Here is an 18,796-nt window from a genome sequence, read left to right on the forward strand (position 1 = left end):
AAGTCATCCCTTTTTTTTCTAGGTTCCCAGGCACTGTGTGCATATTTCTGTTGTAGGCCTTACTGTGTTTTATTGTACTGTATCTGCTCTGCATTGGCCTCATTAAGCAGTGAGAAGCACCTCCGGAGCAGGCACTGGGTATTATCCATTTTTGTATACCCCCTGGATGACACAGAGGGAGCATTCAGTAAATGTATTATGAAATGAAAAAATAAACCTATTGTCTTTCCAACTATTGGCCAAGGCTTGTTTTGGTAGGCTCTCATTGACCATAAACTTATGAAAATTTATTCTGTTTGTACAAGAAGGTCACACTATCGATCTGCTGTCACTCTGAAATGACAACATAGAGTGGGTGATTTACTGGGAACAGTGATGGAGTAGTAAAGGTCAAGTCCACATTTAACCCAAGTTTCTTATAGTCAAACATATTTCTGACCAGTGCCTTTTACTGTCTTTACTGTTGCTAGGCCTTTAATTTTTATTTATCTCTTTATTTTTGGATATAAAGACAACATGCGTTTATTATAGAAAACAGAAAATACAGGTACGAGTCAGTTAGGGTTCTTTGGTTATAAGTAGCAGAAACTAACAAGGTCTAATGCAGCCAAGAAAAGAAAATGTATTGAAAGGAAATAAGGAAGCTTTCTGAATGAATAGGAGGTCTGAGAACCAGTGTAGAACAAGCTTTGGGTGTTAATATAGGAGAAACTTGATAGGTTACAGTTACCACTGAGGACTGAATGAAATGTGACATATTTCTGTCCCAATGTAACTCAGCTAAAATGTCTTTATTAGTTCATCTTAGGATGCATGCAACGTCCTTGCTTATACCAGGCTGGTGAGGGAAAGTATCTGGCTTCCTCAGCTTCCCTAGTGTGGAGCAAGGAACTGTGATTATTATTCCATCAACACACCTACATGAGGAAGAGGTGATTTTCCAAAAGGAATTCAAGGGTACTAGTGGAGAACACAAATGAATGCTGGTCAAGAAAAGAAAAATTATTTAAACTATAATTCTACTGCCACATGCTTATAGTAGTTTTCTTTTCTTACCAGGATTTTAATCATAGTGATAATAACCAGAGTATGATCTTACTATATGTATTTTTATGTCTCACTTAAAAAGTTAATATATGTCATGAAGATTTCCCTTCAAAAGCAGTTTTCTAATCATAGCATAAGATGTTGTCTTTTGGCCATTCCAGCTACTCTCTAGGAAGACATTTTGGCTGTTGTCAGCTGTCTTCTATTCTGACACGACAAAGTGACATGGTGGATCATCATGGGCTTTGGCAGAATTAATTGTATTTGAATTCTACTTCTACCACTTCCTAATTAAGTGCTCTTAGGTAAACTGTCTAAACTCTGAGCTCCAGTTTCCTCATTATAAAATGGGAAAACTAGTAAGTGACTTACAGAGTTGGACATGCCAAATTTGGTATGATTGTGGGGTATCCACATATATACAGAGTAGGGAAGAGATCTAGATAGGAGGTGTAAATTTTTAAGAAGTCTATTTTTAGGGGACATTTGAAGTCCTAGGAGGAGATGAAATCAGCTGAGAGGAGAGGGTAGAGAGAAAAAGGCAGGAGCTGAGGATTCAGTGACCCAGGTACACTGCTATTAAGTGGAAGGGGGAGGGAGAGGAAAAGGGAAAGGGCAAAGCCACATGATAAGGAACAGATGGTAGAGGCACGAAAGAAGAAGCAGGCAAATACTGTGAAGAAGCCAAGGGAATTGTTCTGAGGAGTGACTAGGGAGGGACCAACCAGAGAGGAACAGTAGGAAGAAGAAATAAGTGGGAGTTGAGCCTGGAGGTAGGAGAGGCACCGGGAGATGCAGGACTAGGGGCACTCAGGCTATTTGATTTGGCAACTAGGAGGCCTTTTGTCTCCTTAGCCAGAATGCCTTTCATGGAGTGGAGGTTCAGAAGCTAGAGAAGGATAGACTGATCACTGTAACATGTACTTTAAAGTAGTTTTTATAAACAAGGAAGGAGAAAGAATGGAGGAAAGCTAGAGGAGGAGATCAAGGGAAAATTTTTTTGAAATATGTGAAAGACTTGAACAAGATTTTAGGCTGATGGACAGAAGGTCAAGAGGAGAGGTTACAGGCACAGTAAAAAAGCAGAATTCACTCATTTTGTGTGTATTTATTCATTCACCCAATTAAGATGAAGGGTCTACTATGCACTAAGATCCTTTCTAGTCACTGTGGACACAGCGTAATCAAGTCAGTTTAGGTCCCTGCTTCCATTGGGCGAGTATACAGTACCAGGGGAACAAAGACCGTAAACCACAATGACAACACAACAGCACCACCACGGAAGTAATTCGGGAAGAAAACATTTGGGAGTAAAATATATTCAGAGCATCAAAATAGATTCAGTGTTTGGTAGTCAGTGGCTGTTTTAGGTAGAATATTCAGAGGTCGGTGAAGGGGGAGCTATTTAATCTAAGGCCAATATGGCAAGAAGAAGACAGTGTTGCAAAAATCAGTAGGGAGAGATTCCAAGGAGAGGGAAAGGAGGGCATGATGGCTCCCAGAAGAGCTTGGCATGTTTGGGAACCACAAGAAGGTTTGAGTAATGAATGAGGAGAAGAGTTGAGATGGGGTCTGAAAGAAAGGCAGAGGCCAAACTTTGGAGGACATTGTAGGCTATGGTTTTATTCTAAGTAGGACTAGAAGGCCTTGGAATGGAATCAGATGATTATATTTATGTTTTAAAAGGATCATTCTGGCTGCTGTGAGAGCATAATTTAGGAAGCAGAGCAGAAGATGGGAGTCAGTTAAGATGTTACTGCTGTATTCTAAGAGGTGGGGTAGCTTGGACTGCTTTGGAGATGACAAATAGGTAAGGCCATTGTTCAGAGCAGAGTCAAAGGACATGCCGATGGCTTGGACATGGAGAGGGGTAGGTGGGGAAAAGGGGAACCAAGAAGGTCTCATTGCTGCCACCAGGAGGGCCTGAGTGGATGCTGGATTACTTTACTGAGATGGAGGAAAGTGGAGAGTATTTGCAAATCAAAGTCAATTATACCTCAAGGAAGCTGAAATTAAAAAAAAAAAAAAAAAAGTTTTCCTGGACACGATAAGGTGATGATGGATAAAGAAGTGACTTGGAGAAATTCTATTGTCCCCCCTATTTCTGGCTCTACAATTTCAGTTGTACCTCCAAGGCTCCAGGTTACTAAAAGCATGAAAAACATTTTTGGAGTATCCAGTTTTTGGATATATTGGCTTCATCCAATATATATTTTGGAAATATTGGCTTCATCCAATATTTCCTGTGGCCATTTGCCCACACGTCTACTCTCTGGTTCTAGTCTCTGGTTTCCAACCCATAGGCCTGGTTCTGGAAAGTCATGCATCCCCTTTCTGGATTACTCTTTCAAGATCCCCAGGGTAGGCTCCAAATAATGCTGTGACTTTATGTAGCACTCAGAGCATAATTAGCTCCTCTGGGTAGGGGCTATGCCTGACTTACTCATCCTTTACTTCCTATTACAGTGCCTAGCCCAAAGGGAAACTGAATGCTTGCTGAAAGAATGAAAAGAAATGAAGCTGGGATATTGTAATGGAAGAAATTTCTCGTTTTGCTCTTTGTTTTAAAATATTTTTTTCTTGAATAAGTACATATGGATGGGAATGGATGCTGCATAGGGGAAAAATAGCTTCTTTTAAAAATCTATTTTCAGCCTGACCTGTGGTGGCGCAGTGGATAAAGCATCGACCTGGAAATGCTGAGGTTGCTGGTTCAAAACCCTGGGCTTGCCTGGTCAAGGCACATATGGGAGTTGCTGCTTCCAGCTCCTCCCCCCTGTCTCTCTCTCCTCTCTCTCCCCCTCTCTCTCCTCTCTAAAATGAATAAATAAAATAAAATAAAAATTAAAAAAATAAAAAATAAAAAAAATAAAATAAAAAAAATAAAAATCTATTTTCAGACTTGATGTGGGGGGTGGTGAACACACAATTGATACAGATTGATACAGATGATGTATTGTAGAACTGTGCACCTGAAACCTATATAACTTTATTAACCAATGTCACCCTAATAAACGTAATAAAAAATTTAAAAAACTAAAAATCTATTTTCCACTTTTATATTTTCTTTTAGGGCCAACTGGTTGAGAAGTGTTACATGAATGAACAACATATTTCATATTTCATAGCTATTTATGGTTTGGTAGCAAAATTTTTATCCAGAGTGCACATGCCTTTGATTTCTGACAAGTGAAAAATAGCTTTTTCTAATTACTTTAAAATGGATGCTCTGCATATGTTTTAAAATCTAAGCTTTTCTTTGAAAATTTTCTTTCCTTTCTGGGACACATTTTTTCTATGTTGGGAATGGGAAGAGTTTAGTATACATTGACTTTTTCTTGTAATTTTAAGTGTTTTTATGCTATTATTATTGTTATTTATACTTTACAGTCATTTAACTCCGAGACCTGGGAAAATCCCATTTCCCCTTCCTTGTTGAGGATATTATTGTGAAAGATAATTAATCTTGAAAACTCTCCAACATTTTGTCACTGGCCCGGGATAAAAGTTCCACATGTTTCAGTGAATTCACTTCTTAAGAACCTGCTGAAATGCTTCCTTAGCCCCCATTGGTGTAGGTCTGGTTTGCTCCTAGGCCACATCCTTCTCATAACCCTATTGACAGGAACTGCTTCTCCAGCCCCTCCCCCAGCAGGAACTGAGAAGATTTTGAAAGCACACTAGTTGCTCAGGCATAGGAATGGACAGAAGAATAAATAATGCATTGAGGCATAGCACATATAGTTCAGCATTTCCACCAAGGGGAAGGGGCCTGAGAATCTTTACAGAAGAGGAAATCTCACTTTTTTCAGATCAGTCAAAGGATTCAGCTAGATCATAAGGAAACAGACATAAAGATGTCAGTAGGTGTAGAGATGGCTGGTTTCAGTTATGCATGGTCCAGATCTGTCAAACCTGACTTATTTCACTTTAACTCAGCTAAAAGATTCCTAATATAATCTTCTCCAGGACTGTCAAGAACAATTTGTGTGTGTGCATGTGCATACTGGTAGTTCTGTACACAAACGTTTTCATCCTGCATGGACAATTATGTTTTGGCTTACAGGTATTAAGTTCTGGTTTTCTTTGTCAGATGACCATAGGTTTTGTCATAGCAAGATTTTTGTCTTATACATTGACATCTTGAAAAACAAATGGTAGATTCATCAAAGGAGACAAGATTACAAAAATCATAATGAAGAACATCACGGAGGCTTACAACAATAATAATAGTAAATTGCAGCTATTGTCTACAGAAACTTGCTTTTCTGAGATACTTTAGATAATTACCTGTCAATGCTTTTGTATCAACACCCACTCCTTGAATTAATGGAGTCTATTTATATCACATGAAATTCTTGTATTTGCCTCTTGAATTGCATTCCATTCTTAGGCATGGCTAGGTCAGGAATTATTTTATTTTTCCAGGAGGAAAAGTGGCATTATTGAATCTAATACATGTAATCATTGCTTTCCAATTGAAGGGAAGCAAAAAAAAAAAAAAGCAACAACAACAACAAAATAATCAGCTTTGGATGGTTTGGGGGCAAGCATATTTGTGTCTCTAGCAGAATGGCACCTGTTCCCCTCCCTGAGGTTGTCTGACTCAGGTGATGTCTAACTCGTTGCCTTTGTCAAGTGATGTGTTGAAGTGTCAATGAAATAACAGTACAAAGAGCAGCAGGGGAGGTAAGAAAAATGGAGTCAGGGCAAATATATGTTAGGAGTGTGGGAACTTTAAGGATTATAGTTTGTCTCTATTGGAAAAATGTTAATATAAATAAATGATGGAATTTAATAAAACTATAAGCAATTAAAGAGAATGGATGTTCCACTGGTTTAGCTCTTCTTTAAGGTTTAACTCATCAGAATGAACGTGGAGGGATTGGTTGTACAGGATGATGTGGCAGGCACCCCTCAGCTCAGGGGACTGTGACTTGGCCTCAGCAGTGCTACTATGTGGCTTGGGACAAGTAATGTGTCTCCTGTAAGCTTCAAATTTCTTATTTGTTAAATGACAAAGTTGGGGTAGAGTCTATTCAGCATTACAATTCATTTTTTAAGGTCTTATAATCCCTAACTATTCACACAATATCTGTTATAAAACTTGGGTCAACCAGTGTTTACTAAATAAATAAACAAGTGAATGAGTGTTTCTTTTTGACATAAATTTATCTGTGCACATCTCTGCTCATTCCATTTTATAGATGGACTTCAGAATTACAAGGATTATTGATAAGGATAATGCATTTAATAAGTGCACCTCTTCCGGTTTCTTCCTCTGAGTGGAAGGCAGCCTCCATGGTGGGCTCTAGTGACAGCTATAGCCAGTCTTCATGCCCCGTGCAATCTCTTACTCTTGACTGTTGTCTGGACATATTAACTCATTTCTAATGAGAAGAATAATAGGTTGTCACTTTTGAGATTTGGGAACCAAAAACTTGTGACTTCTGTTTTTTTCTCTCTCTCAGAGTCTTTGCTCTGGGGATGCTGACTACCATGTTGTGAGCTGCCCAAAGAAGAGGTCCATGTGGCAGAGCACTGACGTCTCCAGGCTACATCCAAGGGATCTGAGGCTGCCGACAACCACATGAGTGAGCTTGGAGTGGCTCCTTTCCCAACAAGCTGTCAGATGAGGGCAGCCCTCTTGGACCCCTCACTAGCAGCCTCCGGAGAGATTCAGCCATGCACACATTTCTGACCCACAAATACTGTGATATAAATGATTATTATTAAGCTAAGCTTTTTTAAAATGCTTATTTTATTGATTTTAGAGAAAGGAAAGGAGAGAGAAAGAGACAGGAACATTGATCTGTTCCTGTATGTGCCCTGATTAGGGATCAAACCAGCAACCTTTGCACTTGGAGAAGAGGCTCTAACTAACTGAGCTAGCTGGCCAATGCTAATAAACTAAGTTTTGAAGTAATTTGCTACACAGCAATAGATGACTATGATTTTAGTTTGCAAAAAGAAGCTAAGTAAGACATTATTTAAAGTGCATATAATGAAAATAAAAGATATGACAAATAAACCAATAATTATTATGCACAATTATATAGTAATAATAACCAATTCCTACACAGAGCTTACAACGGTGCCCCAAACTAATACAGACACACATATAAAAATATATATACACATACATATAAATATACATACACATAAATATACACATATTAAATATATACACACATGAAAATATGAATATGAATATATAAACTCATTTATGACTCACAACAACACTATGAAATACATGACATGACTATTCTCATTTTGTAGATGAAGAAATGCCTTCACAGAAAGGCTAAGTACTGAATTGCCCAAGGTCACATAACTAGTAAAGTTGGAAATGGTTGACTAAGAGCTTAAGCCCAATTTCCAGGTGGTTTGCTTGTTAGCACTAAGTTGCAGTGTATCCATAAATGAAATAAGGGAAGTATCATGAAATGACAAGAGGTTCAAAAGGCATGCTTGCATCTGATTTGAGGAATAAGAGTAAGGTTCTAAGGAGGACAAGAATTGTGAAGTAGGGAGCAATAAACAGTGAGACAGAAGCATGACATATAGAGTTCCCTGTTGCAATGGAACATTCATTTTATTTATTGCTATCTGTATAGAATTATTGCTAAAAGTTGCCACTAACATTCACACATTCTTTTGGTAATTGTTTCTTTATTTACTTGTGCCTGCCATGTGAACGCATCGTATATCATTCGGTTCAACTTTCCCCAGCACAGACAAGAAGGCAGACTGCAGGATGAGAGCAGGCTGCAGCTTCCCATTTTCTTGCTGGGTGTGGCCTGCTTTCTAGAGAGGTTTCAAGGCTCCCATTCCACAATCTGGGATCTCAAGAGTTCTGGGATCTACCAACTCAGAGGTAGAGTCTCATTTTCAGAGATGTTGCATTTGCATAATCTTACAGCTGGGGATATCAGTAGCTCAGGTAAATCAACGAAGCTTGCACTTCTGCACAAATAAAAACGTGTTCCCTTTCCCCAAGCCTCCATCATCCTCTTTTATTCCTTCGGTTCTGGCTTTTTCTGACCTCCTCCCTATATTACATCGTGTGCTCAGAAATAACTGACTCTGCAGCCATTTCACTCTGACCTACCTCTGTGTGCCATCCAGAGAAATACAAGGCTTAGCTATGGTGATGGAGAAGGGCAGGAGGAGCCTTCATCTGAGGAGACTGGACTCATACCCTGTTTCTGAACCTTCAGGAGCCACGCCATAGACAACTCCCACCTGGCCAATGGCAGTTGCTTCTTGACTTGTCTCCTTGCACACTTTCCCACCTTTAGTTTTTCTCTACATACAGTGGACAGAATATTCACTGAAATCAATTAATTTACTATTTTTTAAGTTTAAAAGCCACGTATGAACATAGATTAAAAAAAGAAGGCAAGTTCAAAAGTGCATGCAATGAAGTCTCTCTACCAAGTCAGCCCTCTGTCCCCAAGGACATTTTCCTATAGGCAACTACATTTATCATTTATTATATATTTTTCAGAGATAGTCAATGCATATGTATACATGTATAAAATTTATACATACATATTTTATAATTTTTTTCCTTCTATATATGAGTGTTTTTTAATATATAAATTTCACCATGGCATACAAAAGAAACTCGCCATTAACCTTAGGAAAATGTACAAAACTTTTAACATGGAATTCAAGCCTCTGCTTAATCTGGCCCGTCCCTGACTGTAGCCTTGTCTTATGCCTCTTCATTTTCTGTTTTTGTTTTTTCTTTTTTTTCAGGGATTTATATGAGATGCTAAGACTTCTAAACTAATCACCTAAGGTTCTTTGAACATGTTTCTATTTTTGATCAGAATAGTTTTTCTGCCTGGAATAGAAATTGTGGTTGCCGTTTGCACATATAGCTCATTTATGTTAAGTAGCTATATACTTTGGATGGAACAGACCCACTCTATGGACCAAAGGTACACAAATCTCATTTTTTTTTTTTTTTTTTACCAAAATGATTGGTTCAGGTAATTAAGACCTAAGCCAACCAAGAGACACTCACTGGTTAGAAGGATTGATTTGTGTTAGCCTAGTCAGCATAATGAGGGAACTCTCTCTTTCTGTGAAAGTAAACAAAAACTTTGGTTGTGGTTAATACATATTATCATGATAGACACCAAGAGACTGAAACCAGCTTATAAAACTTGACAGAACAGTTAAACTCTTAAATAGCACTTTATTTTTATTTTTTTAGATTTTTTTTTTTTTTTTTTTAAATCATGGCTATTCCATGTTTTTTTAAATTATTTATTTATTTATTCATTTTTAGAGAGGAGAGAGAAACAGAGAGGGAGAGAGAGACAGAGAGAGAAGGGGGGAGGAGCTGGAAGCATCAACTCCCATATGTGCCTTGACCAGGCAAGCCCAGGGTTTTGAACCGGTGACCTCAGCATTTCCAGGTCGACGCTTTATCCACTGCGCCACCACAGGTCAGGCCAGATTTTTTTTATTTATTCATTTTTATTGGAGAGAGAGAGAGAGAGAGAAGAGGGGAAGAGCAGGAAGCATCAACTCTCATATGTGCCTTGACCAGGCAAGCCCAGGGTTTCAAGCCGGCAACCTCAGTATTACAGGTTGACACTTTAACCACTGTGCCACCACAGGTCAGGCAGAACAGTTAGACTCTTAAAGAAATAAAACCAGCGCCTTGATCTAACTGTTTGAAGCTGTCCCAATAAATAGTTTTTAGTGTCTTGAGCAAATCTGCATTGGATGTTATTTGACTTGTAGACAACTTAAAGCTGTAGAATATACCATTGCTTCCCACACCAATTTTCTTGTACCTGACTATCTTTTACCCAGTGTCTAGCCTCATAAATGTCACTTCATCAAAGACTTTCTCATACTAGGTGAGTTTTCCTTTAATCTGTTTTCCCTGCATTTAATCTGTTTTTCTCCTGCATACTTGTCATAATTATAATGAAAGTTGATTTTTTAATGTTCCTTTCCTCAGAGGACTGCAAATTAAATTAAGGCAGGGCTATCTCTGTCTGGTACTACTCTAGCCTTAGTTTCTGCCATGTATCTCACACTTACTAACTGCTCAATAAATGTTTGTTAAATAAAAAGTGAATAGGTGGTAGAATTTATTATGGATAACTTGATCATTCACAATGATTTTAAAATAAAAATTCATAGTATTTCCATAGATCAAACTAGAGCTTTTTATATTTTATCAAACTTGAGCAAAATATTCTGAGATTCCAAGATATCTGATTGGCTGTAATTCAGTTTCCACCACTGAATCTCTGTGGAAAGGATAGGTGCATAATTGTTAAGAGCCCATTCCAACATAGACAGGGAGTCCTGGATTAGAAAACTACATCTTTCACACTGGGTTTCTGGTCTTGGGCAAGTTATTGAACTTCTTTAAGCCTCATTTAATCTTTAAAATGAGGATTATAATGGTTTCTGCCTCCAAGGGTCTTTGTGAGGATTAAGTGATGGGATACATGTAAAGTATCAATCTCAACAACAGCACTTGCTTAAAATATTTTTCATCACATAGTAAATACCTTATAAACATATTTTGTGATACATATAGTTACTTGCCAATATTGTTATTATTTAGAGTTAGACCTCAATTTCTAGGGGTGCAAAGTGAGATTTCTCTTAACTACTTCAGGGCTTGGAGGGGTTTTACTTATGAATGATTTAACACACATGGGATTGACCAAGTGTTGGATTTTTAAAAATTATTTCTGCTTGAATCAGATTCTTGTTTAACCCCGTGATTTTGAACAGCTATTGTTCAAAAAAAAAAAGAAGAAGAAAATGGATTTGAAAGAGTATTGATATTGATTTATTGTTGGTTGTCTGTTGAAATGTAAATAGCCCTGAATGTACCACTCACTGGGACAGGACAGTGCTTTTCATAATGGACAAAATAGCCTTGTTTCACTTTAATAACCTGCTTGTGATCAACCCAGTCATGGGATTCCTTTAACACATCAGAATGCCTGCACTTGTCATTTGCATGTCAATGACCAGACATCTCCCTGTTGTTGCTATTACACAGCACTGTCATTTTCCTAGCTTGGGAACTGCACTGGGAGTTGAAATGTGAAATTCACATGTCTGTCTCTTTCATGAAGACATGAATATAACTAAGCATAGGCAGTAGCTGCTGAAGCAGTTGCTTATCTAGTGCAGTGGTTCCCAACCCCCAGGCTGTGGACCGGTACCGGTCCGTGGGCCATTTGGTACCGGTCCACAGAGAAAGAATAAATAACTTTCATTATTTCCGTTTTATTTATATTTAAGTCTGAACGATATTTTATTTTTTAAAAATGACCAGATTCCCTCTGTTACATCCATCTAAGACTCACTCTTTTTTTTTTTTTTTAAATAAATTTTTATTAATGGTAATGGGATGACATTAATAAATCAGGGTACATATATTAAAACATGTCATTAAGGCCCTGGCCGGTTGGCTCAGCGGTAGAGCGTCGGCCTAGCGTGCGGAGGACCCGGGTTCGATTCCCGGCCAGGGCACATAGGAGAAGTGCCCATTTGCTTCTCCACCCCTCCGCCGCGCTTTCCTCTCTGTCTCTCTCTTCCCCTCCCGCAGCCAAGGCTCCATTGGAGCAAAGATGGCCCGGGCGCTGGGGATGGCTCTGTGGCCTCTGCCTCAGGCGCTAGAGTGGCTCTGGTCGCAATATGGCGACGCCCAGGATGGGCAGAGCATCGCCCCCTGGTGGGCAGAGCTTCGCCCCTGGTGGGTGTGCCGGGTGGATCCGGTCGGGCGCATGCGGGAGTCTGTCTGACTGTCTCTCCCTGTTTCCAGCTTCAGAAAAATGAAAAAACAAACAAACAAACAAACAAACAAACAAAAAAACCATGTCATTAAATTATGTTGCATACCCCTCGCCCAAAGTCAGACTGTCCTCCGCCACCCTCTATCTAGTTCTCTGTGCCCCTCCCCCTCCCCCTAACTCTCTCCCTCCCTCCCTCCCATGTCCTCCCTCCCCCCACCCCTGGTAACCACCACACTCTTGTCCATGTCTCTTAGTCTCGTTTTTATGTTCCACCAATGTATGGAATTATGTAGTTAAGACTCACTCTTGGCCCTGGCCGGTTGGCTCAGCGGTAGAGCGTCGGCCTGGTGTGCGGGGGACCCGGGTTCGATTCCCGGCCAGGGCACATAGGAGAAGCGCCCATTTGCTTCTCCACCCCCACCCCCTCCTTCCTCTCTGTCTCTCTCTTCCCCTCCCGCAGCCAAGGCTCCATTGGAGCAAAGATGGCCCGGGCGCTGGGGATGGCTCCTTGGCCTCTGCCCCAGGCACTAGAGTGGCTCTGGTCGAGGCAGAGCGACGCCCCGGAGGGGCAGAGCATCGCCCCCTGGTAGGCAGAGCATCGCCCCTGGTGGGCGTGCCGGGCGGATCCCGGTCGGGCGCATGCGGGAGTCTGTCTGACTGTCTCTCCCCATTTCCAGCTTCAGAAAAGTACAAAAACAACAACAAAAAAAGACTCACTCTTGATGCTTGTCTCGGTCACGTGATACATTTATCAGTCCCACCCTAAAGGCTGGTCTGTGAAAATATTTTCTGACATTAAATTGGTCTGTGGCCCCCCAAAAGTTGGGGACCACTGATGTAGTGTATATTTGTAGAAGTAAGGGTTAGAAATAGATTACCCCCTTCCAATATCTTATGGACATATATATGTGTATATTTATTTTACAAAACATGCTAAAGATAATCATTTTGGATTTCCAAAGCTAGATGAAGTAGTGGGGGTGGGAGAGGGAGAGGGAGAGGGACAGGCAGGGACAGACAGACAGGAAGGGAGAGAGATGAGAAGCATCAAATAGTTGTTTCACACTAGTTGTTCATTGATTGCTTTCTTATATATGCTTTGATGGCAGGGACGGGGGTGCTCCAGCCAAGCCAGTGACCCTTTGCTCAAACCAGCAACCTTGGGCTTCAATCCAGTGACCATGGGATCATGTCTGTGATCCCACGCTCAAGCCAACAACTCCACACTCAAGCTGGTGGGCCCACGCTCAAGCCAGCGACCTTAGAGTTTCTAACCTGGGTCCTCAGCACCCCAGGCCAATGCTCTATCCACTGTGCTACCACCTGGTCAGGCTAGATGAGGTAGATTTAAGAATAATAATACAAAAAATAATATTCTGATTTTTCGTTTGTTTGTATTTTTGCAAAGTGAGAAGCGGGGGATGGGGGTGGGGGGTGGGCAAACAGGCAGGTTTCCGCATGCGCCCGACATGCCGACCAGGGGGTGATGCTCGGCCCATCTGGGACGTTGCTCTGCTGCAATAAGAGCCATTCTAGCACCTGAGGCAGAGACCATGGAGCCAACTTTGCTCCAATGGAGCCTTGGCTGTGGGAAAGGAAGAGAGAGACACAGAGAAAGGAAGGGGGGAAGGTTGGAAAAGTGGATGGGCGCTTCTCCTGTGTGCCCTGGCCAGGAACTGAACCACACACCTGGCGGACGCTCTACCGCTGAGCCGACCAGCCAGCGCCCTAATATTATTTACTCAAGAAACTCTCTGACTTTAAAATTCAGAGGAAAAACCCAAACTTGTTTCCTCTGATGATTACCCCATTTCTGCTTATGTGTTTTGCCAGAGTTGGAAAGAGCCTTTCCATTTTACTGATTTTGAAATAAACTCTCATGTTAGTCTCTTGCCCAAGGGCCATTGAGGGTGACATGGCTGAACTCAGAGTTTTGCCATTCTAGACTGATGCCCAGGGTGGCACAGGCAGTAAGGACTGCTAATTCAGTGATTATCTCTAGCCTTCCATGGCAAGCCCTAGCATAATGCTTATAATACTCTTTTTAGGTGACCTTAAATGCTGGAATAGCATTAAACAGTGATTTGTCCACAAAACCATGATTTGGACGTGGATTTATTACTCAGACCATTTCAGTAAGAATACAAAGTTGAGGATAGAGTCTTTCTAACAATATCATATAAGTTGTACCTGTACTCTGTACTGTGAAAGAAAATCAAATATGGTAAATATCCATGTGCTGGATTTTAAAAAATTGAAATCGGTTATTGGTTATTGGTATGGTACCTATAAAAATGTGAGGAACACACACAAAATAATAATAATCACACTTTTTATCTCCTTCATACTGTTCTAGACTCTCTCTGGGAATGAACTCATCTAACTCTTCCCTTCAGCAACACAATGAGACACATGCTGTTTTCCACTTTTTTCTGTTGAGCAATGGAGGCAGGGTGAGGCCCAGCCAGTATTTTGCCCAGGGCAAAAGTATAAAAGGGAAATGTATGTCTTGATCACTTTCATACAGGTATATACAAACTAATGGGAGGCAACAGCTGCTGGGGGCCCTTAGCCAATTAGTCTATTGTGACTTGTCAAAGTTGTAATTGTAAGAAATAAAGCATCCACTCCCAAGTCTTGCTGTATAGATAGTAGTTGTTAAAAATATTAATGACAATAGTAATAACATTACCTGAGTATTTCCTAGGCCAGGCACTCTTCAATATCTGTATTATTTTACTGAATCATCACAACAGCCCAAGGAGAGAGTTATTATGTTCATTGCATAGCAACAAAAATGAAATATTTTGTTCTAAATCTAGGATGCAATAGAGCAGGGTTTTGAACTCCTGAACTTGGGTGAAAGTCACTAATCAGCAATGCCACTAGATGGAGAAACTCTTCGGTTGGGTGCTGGGGAGAATAGTGTGGGCATCCGTGTGGTGCTGGCTGCAGGGATGCTGAAGTTACCTGCTGGGTTTCTTCTCCCTCTACCACACCTCAGGGGCTCTCCAGTCCCTCGTTCTCATATTCTTTGCCTTGGCTGCCCATGTTCCTTCCTGAGAATTCCAGTTCTTTAAGAATTAGTTTGGGCTCGTGAGCAGATGGCCAGTCTGAGAACCTACTTCACCACCATATACAGAGGGAGCAAATGAGTTAATATGTTCCAGATACTTACATATTTTTGGCATAGACTCTAACCAATATAATCACAGCTTATATCCTTCATGGACAACAATCATTCTTTTATCCGTTCAATAAACATTGATTGGTTCTGATGGCCAGTGCATGGTGCTAGGCCTGCATTAGCACTCGTGACAGGAGCACTTTGCAAAGCCAATGCCCTCTGCATTGGAGTGACTTAAATGGTGGGAGCCTTTGGCATCTTGACAGGCGGGCGTTTCAGCTCCTCTCAAGTCACATTAACTCAATGGGGACTGACTCTGCTTTTCTGAAGGGCTGGTCTCACTGGCACCATGTTCTAAGGGACAGAGTTTAATTCCATGGTGGGAAAAAATAACAGAAAGAAGAAGAAAATGGCTTGTTCAGGGTTAGATGAACTCTTTCAGTTGTAGAAGTGCCACTTGTCTGACCTGAAACATGAAATATAGAAAATGGAACTTAGCTGACCTCAAATCAGGATACCTAACTGCAAAAGAGAAGATTATATTCGTTTTGATATGGGATTGGGATAATATTGTTATACATTTTTTGTTGTTGTTGTTAATTTGTTTAAATAACTGGGTTTTCCTTCTGCTCATTCTAAGTGGTTGGCAAGGCTGTTGCTTCGGTCAGGAGTCGCTGCCATTGCATTGTCATCATTACCCCCAATACAGCTGTGCTTTGTTTCAGACAGGATGACCATCATCTGCAGGCACTTTGTTGGGAGCCCTTTGTGACTTGAGGACAGCCAATTTACTGTGACACGAACAAGTCAGAGGACTTGAGGCTAAAACAAGCAGGGTTTTTTGATCTAACGAAGCCTCTGTCAGGCCTGATTTGGGTCTAGTTAGTGAGGAGCTGATTGAATTCACCATCTTCACTACATTGTTAGGTCTTTTGGACGAATAAAAGATTTCCCTTGTTTTTCAACGAATAAAAGAGACATGGTTGAGGTTGAGCTGCCAGTGGAAGTATTTGTATGTCACAAGTCATTGGGATTCATGTGTGTTGTGGAGGACTTGCTAGGTCATCTTAGATAGGGGTTCATCTTTCTGTGTTTTTGTTTCTCCATCTGTGAAAGCATGATAACACACACTGGGCTCACAAGGAAAGTTCTATTAGTAAGGATGGAGAAGGTATGTTATTTGAGAAGTTTTGCCAAATAACTTTGTATCACTTTGCTAGAGAGATTGTATTCTTTAGATTGTAAATTTCACAGCAAATTAATTTACCATCTGACATGGGTGCTTGTTGGTGCTGTAGTTACTCCATGGGATAAACTGAAATCATAAGAACACCATTTGAGAGTTCAAATTAAGTGCACCCACACTCAGGCTGGGTAGATGGGTTGGTGAAGAGCGTTGTCCCATGGCCAAGGTTGCGGGTTCAATGCCCAGTAACTGAATGCATAAATACACATCAATCTCTCTCTCTTTCTCAAATCAGTAAATAAAAATTAAAGAAAAAAGATTCCTTAAAAAAAATTAAACTCACCCACAGTTAAAAAAAGGCAAATTCTTATGTGCTCAACTTCAGATTAAAAACCACCAATAATACCTTATCAGGTTTTTTCTATTGCTTTGGAAAGACCTTTTACACGTGTGAGTCAAACTCAGTGGAGCCCCTTATTTCCTGTCACTTTCTTGCTTACCTACTTTTCTTCTCCTCCCTCCTCCTCCCTCAAAACCATTGGGATGAGACCTGTGGCTTTCATCTGTGTGAATTTCCCATTGGCAGTGCCCCAGCTCAGATTCATTCTGTTTCCCCAAAGGGAAGCACCAGATGCTCTGTCTGTGATCAATGTGCAGTGTGCTGTTCAGGTTTGCCTGGGCTTGCCCCAGTATCCTCTCAAAAATGTAAACAGAGGCTCCGCCTCTTTGCCTGGGGTGATGGGCAGGACTTCATGTCAGTAACAAATCCAGACAAAGGCAGGAAATGTTGTTCCTTTCCCCACAAAGCTGGTTCTTGCAATAGGATGGGCTTCCTCATGACACAAATCCAGGGCAGTAAATTCTGCTGCCTGAACAATGAGGATTCTATGGGCAAAAGCCACCTAGTAAGAGCTGTGACAATTCGTCAATCTGCATTACCCCACACTTAAAAATTTCCCAGCTATTGCATATCAGCCAGTGTCAAGAGGAAATGGTTATGTGGTTAAGCTTTAAAGTAACAGTTACATTCACAATGTATTGTTTATTGTTTAAAACAACCCAAACCTGGAATGGACTTAAATGTCCAACATGAAGATTTGGTTAATCAATCACATTTATTTGTATACCACTTGTCATATATATATATATATATATATATATATATATATATATATATCCATTTAAGATAAGGGTGTAAAATAAATTTTATTTTTTATTTATCTATTTATTTATTTATTTTATTTCTTATTTTTTATAAATTTTATTTTTTAGATTGTAGATACTCTTGGAGAGCTTGATGAAAGCTATCAACTATCTTCCCAGAAAAATGCTTATATGGTCAACATTTTCATATAATAGCAAAGGATTTTAATATAAAGTCATCTATCACTCAAAGTTTAAGAACACAATATAAAGAAAGGGGCTGGGTGAAAAAGGTGAAGAGACTAAGAAGCACATATTGGTAGTTACAGAACAGTCCCAGGGTTGTGAAGTGCAGCCTAGGGAACACAGTCAATAATACTGTGATAAGTATGTATGGTGTCAGGTGGGTACCAGAATTATCGGGGCAGAGGACTCTTTATAAAGTATAGGATTGTCTAACTATTTGCTCTACACCTGAAACCAATGCAAAATAATATTGAGTGCAAAAAATATATATAATTGAGATTATAGCCTGTACCAAAATAAATAGTAGAACATAATGTGAAGAACTTATTATAAGATTAAATAATTTTATTATATTAGAGTAGTATAACAGTCAGATTATAAAAATGTAAAATCTCATTTTTGTTAAAAAAATTACATATGTGTCAAGGAGGAAAAGATTTTTCTTAACTTTTCTTAATTAAGGCCCCTGACTGGGTCTGAAAGTTAAACTGGCAAAGACAGAAACAAAGCATACACATTTATTTAATGTAAGGTTTGCATGACATAAGAACTTTCTAAGGAAATGAAGACCAAAGCAACAATTAGATTTGAATACTTCATGCTAGGTTTGATGAAGAGAGCATAGTGGTGGAGGAAAATACAGGTGAAGGAGAATGAGCTAATGGTAAAAAACTAGGGGAACCTGAGCAAGGCTTGTTTTTTGGATTCTTCTTGGCGACCCTTTGTCTTTGAAGATAAGGATGATTCTTTCCTCTGGGTATAGGGAGACTTTGGTGACTGGTTTTAGGGGTAAAGGGAGAGTGGGGGAAGAACAGAGCGACCTTCCCGTTTCTGCTGTTTGCTCAAACCCCTTCTGCTTAATTTTTCCTTTTTAAGTGAGAGGAGGGGAGATAGAGAGACAGACTCCCACATGTGCCCTAGTCGAGGTCCACCTGGCAACCCCCATCTGGAGTCGATGCTCTGCCCATCTGGGGCCATGCTTGCAACTGAGCTATTATTAAGACCTGAGGCAGAGGCTCCAGGGAGCCATCCTCAGTGCCAAGGGCTGATGTGCTCAAATCAATCAAGACATGGCTGCTGGAGAGGAAGAGAGAGATAAGGAGAGAGAGAGAGAGAGAGAGAGAGAGAGAGAGAAGAAAAAGGGGGAGAGGTGGAGAAGCAGATTGGCGCTTCTCCTGTGTGCCCTGCCTGAGAATCAAACCTGGGACTTCCACATGCTAGGTCGACACTCTACCACTGAGCCAACTGGCCAGGGCC

Source organism: Saccopteryx bilineata, chromosome 2, assembly GCF_036850765.1.
Source record: "Saccopteryx bilineata isolate mSacBil1 chromosome 2, mSacBil1_pri_phased_curated, whole genome shotgun sequence".
NCBI classification, from domain to species: domain Eukaryota; kingdom Metazoa; phylum Chordata; class Mammalia; order Chiroptera; family Emballonuridae; genus Saccopteryx; species Saccopteryx bilineata.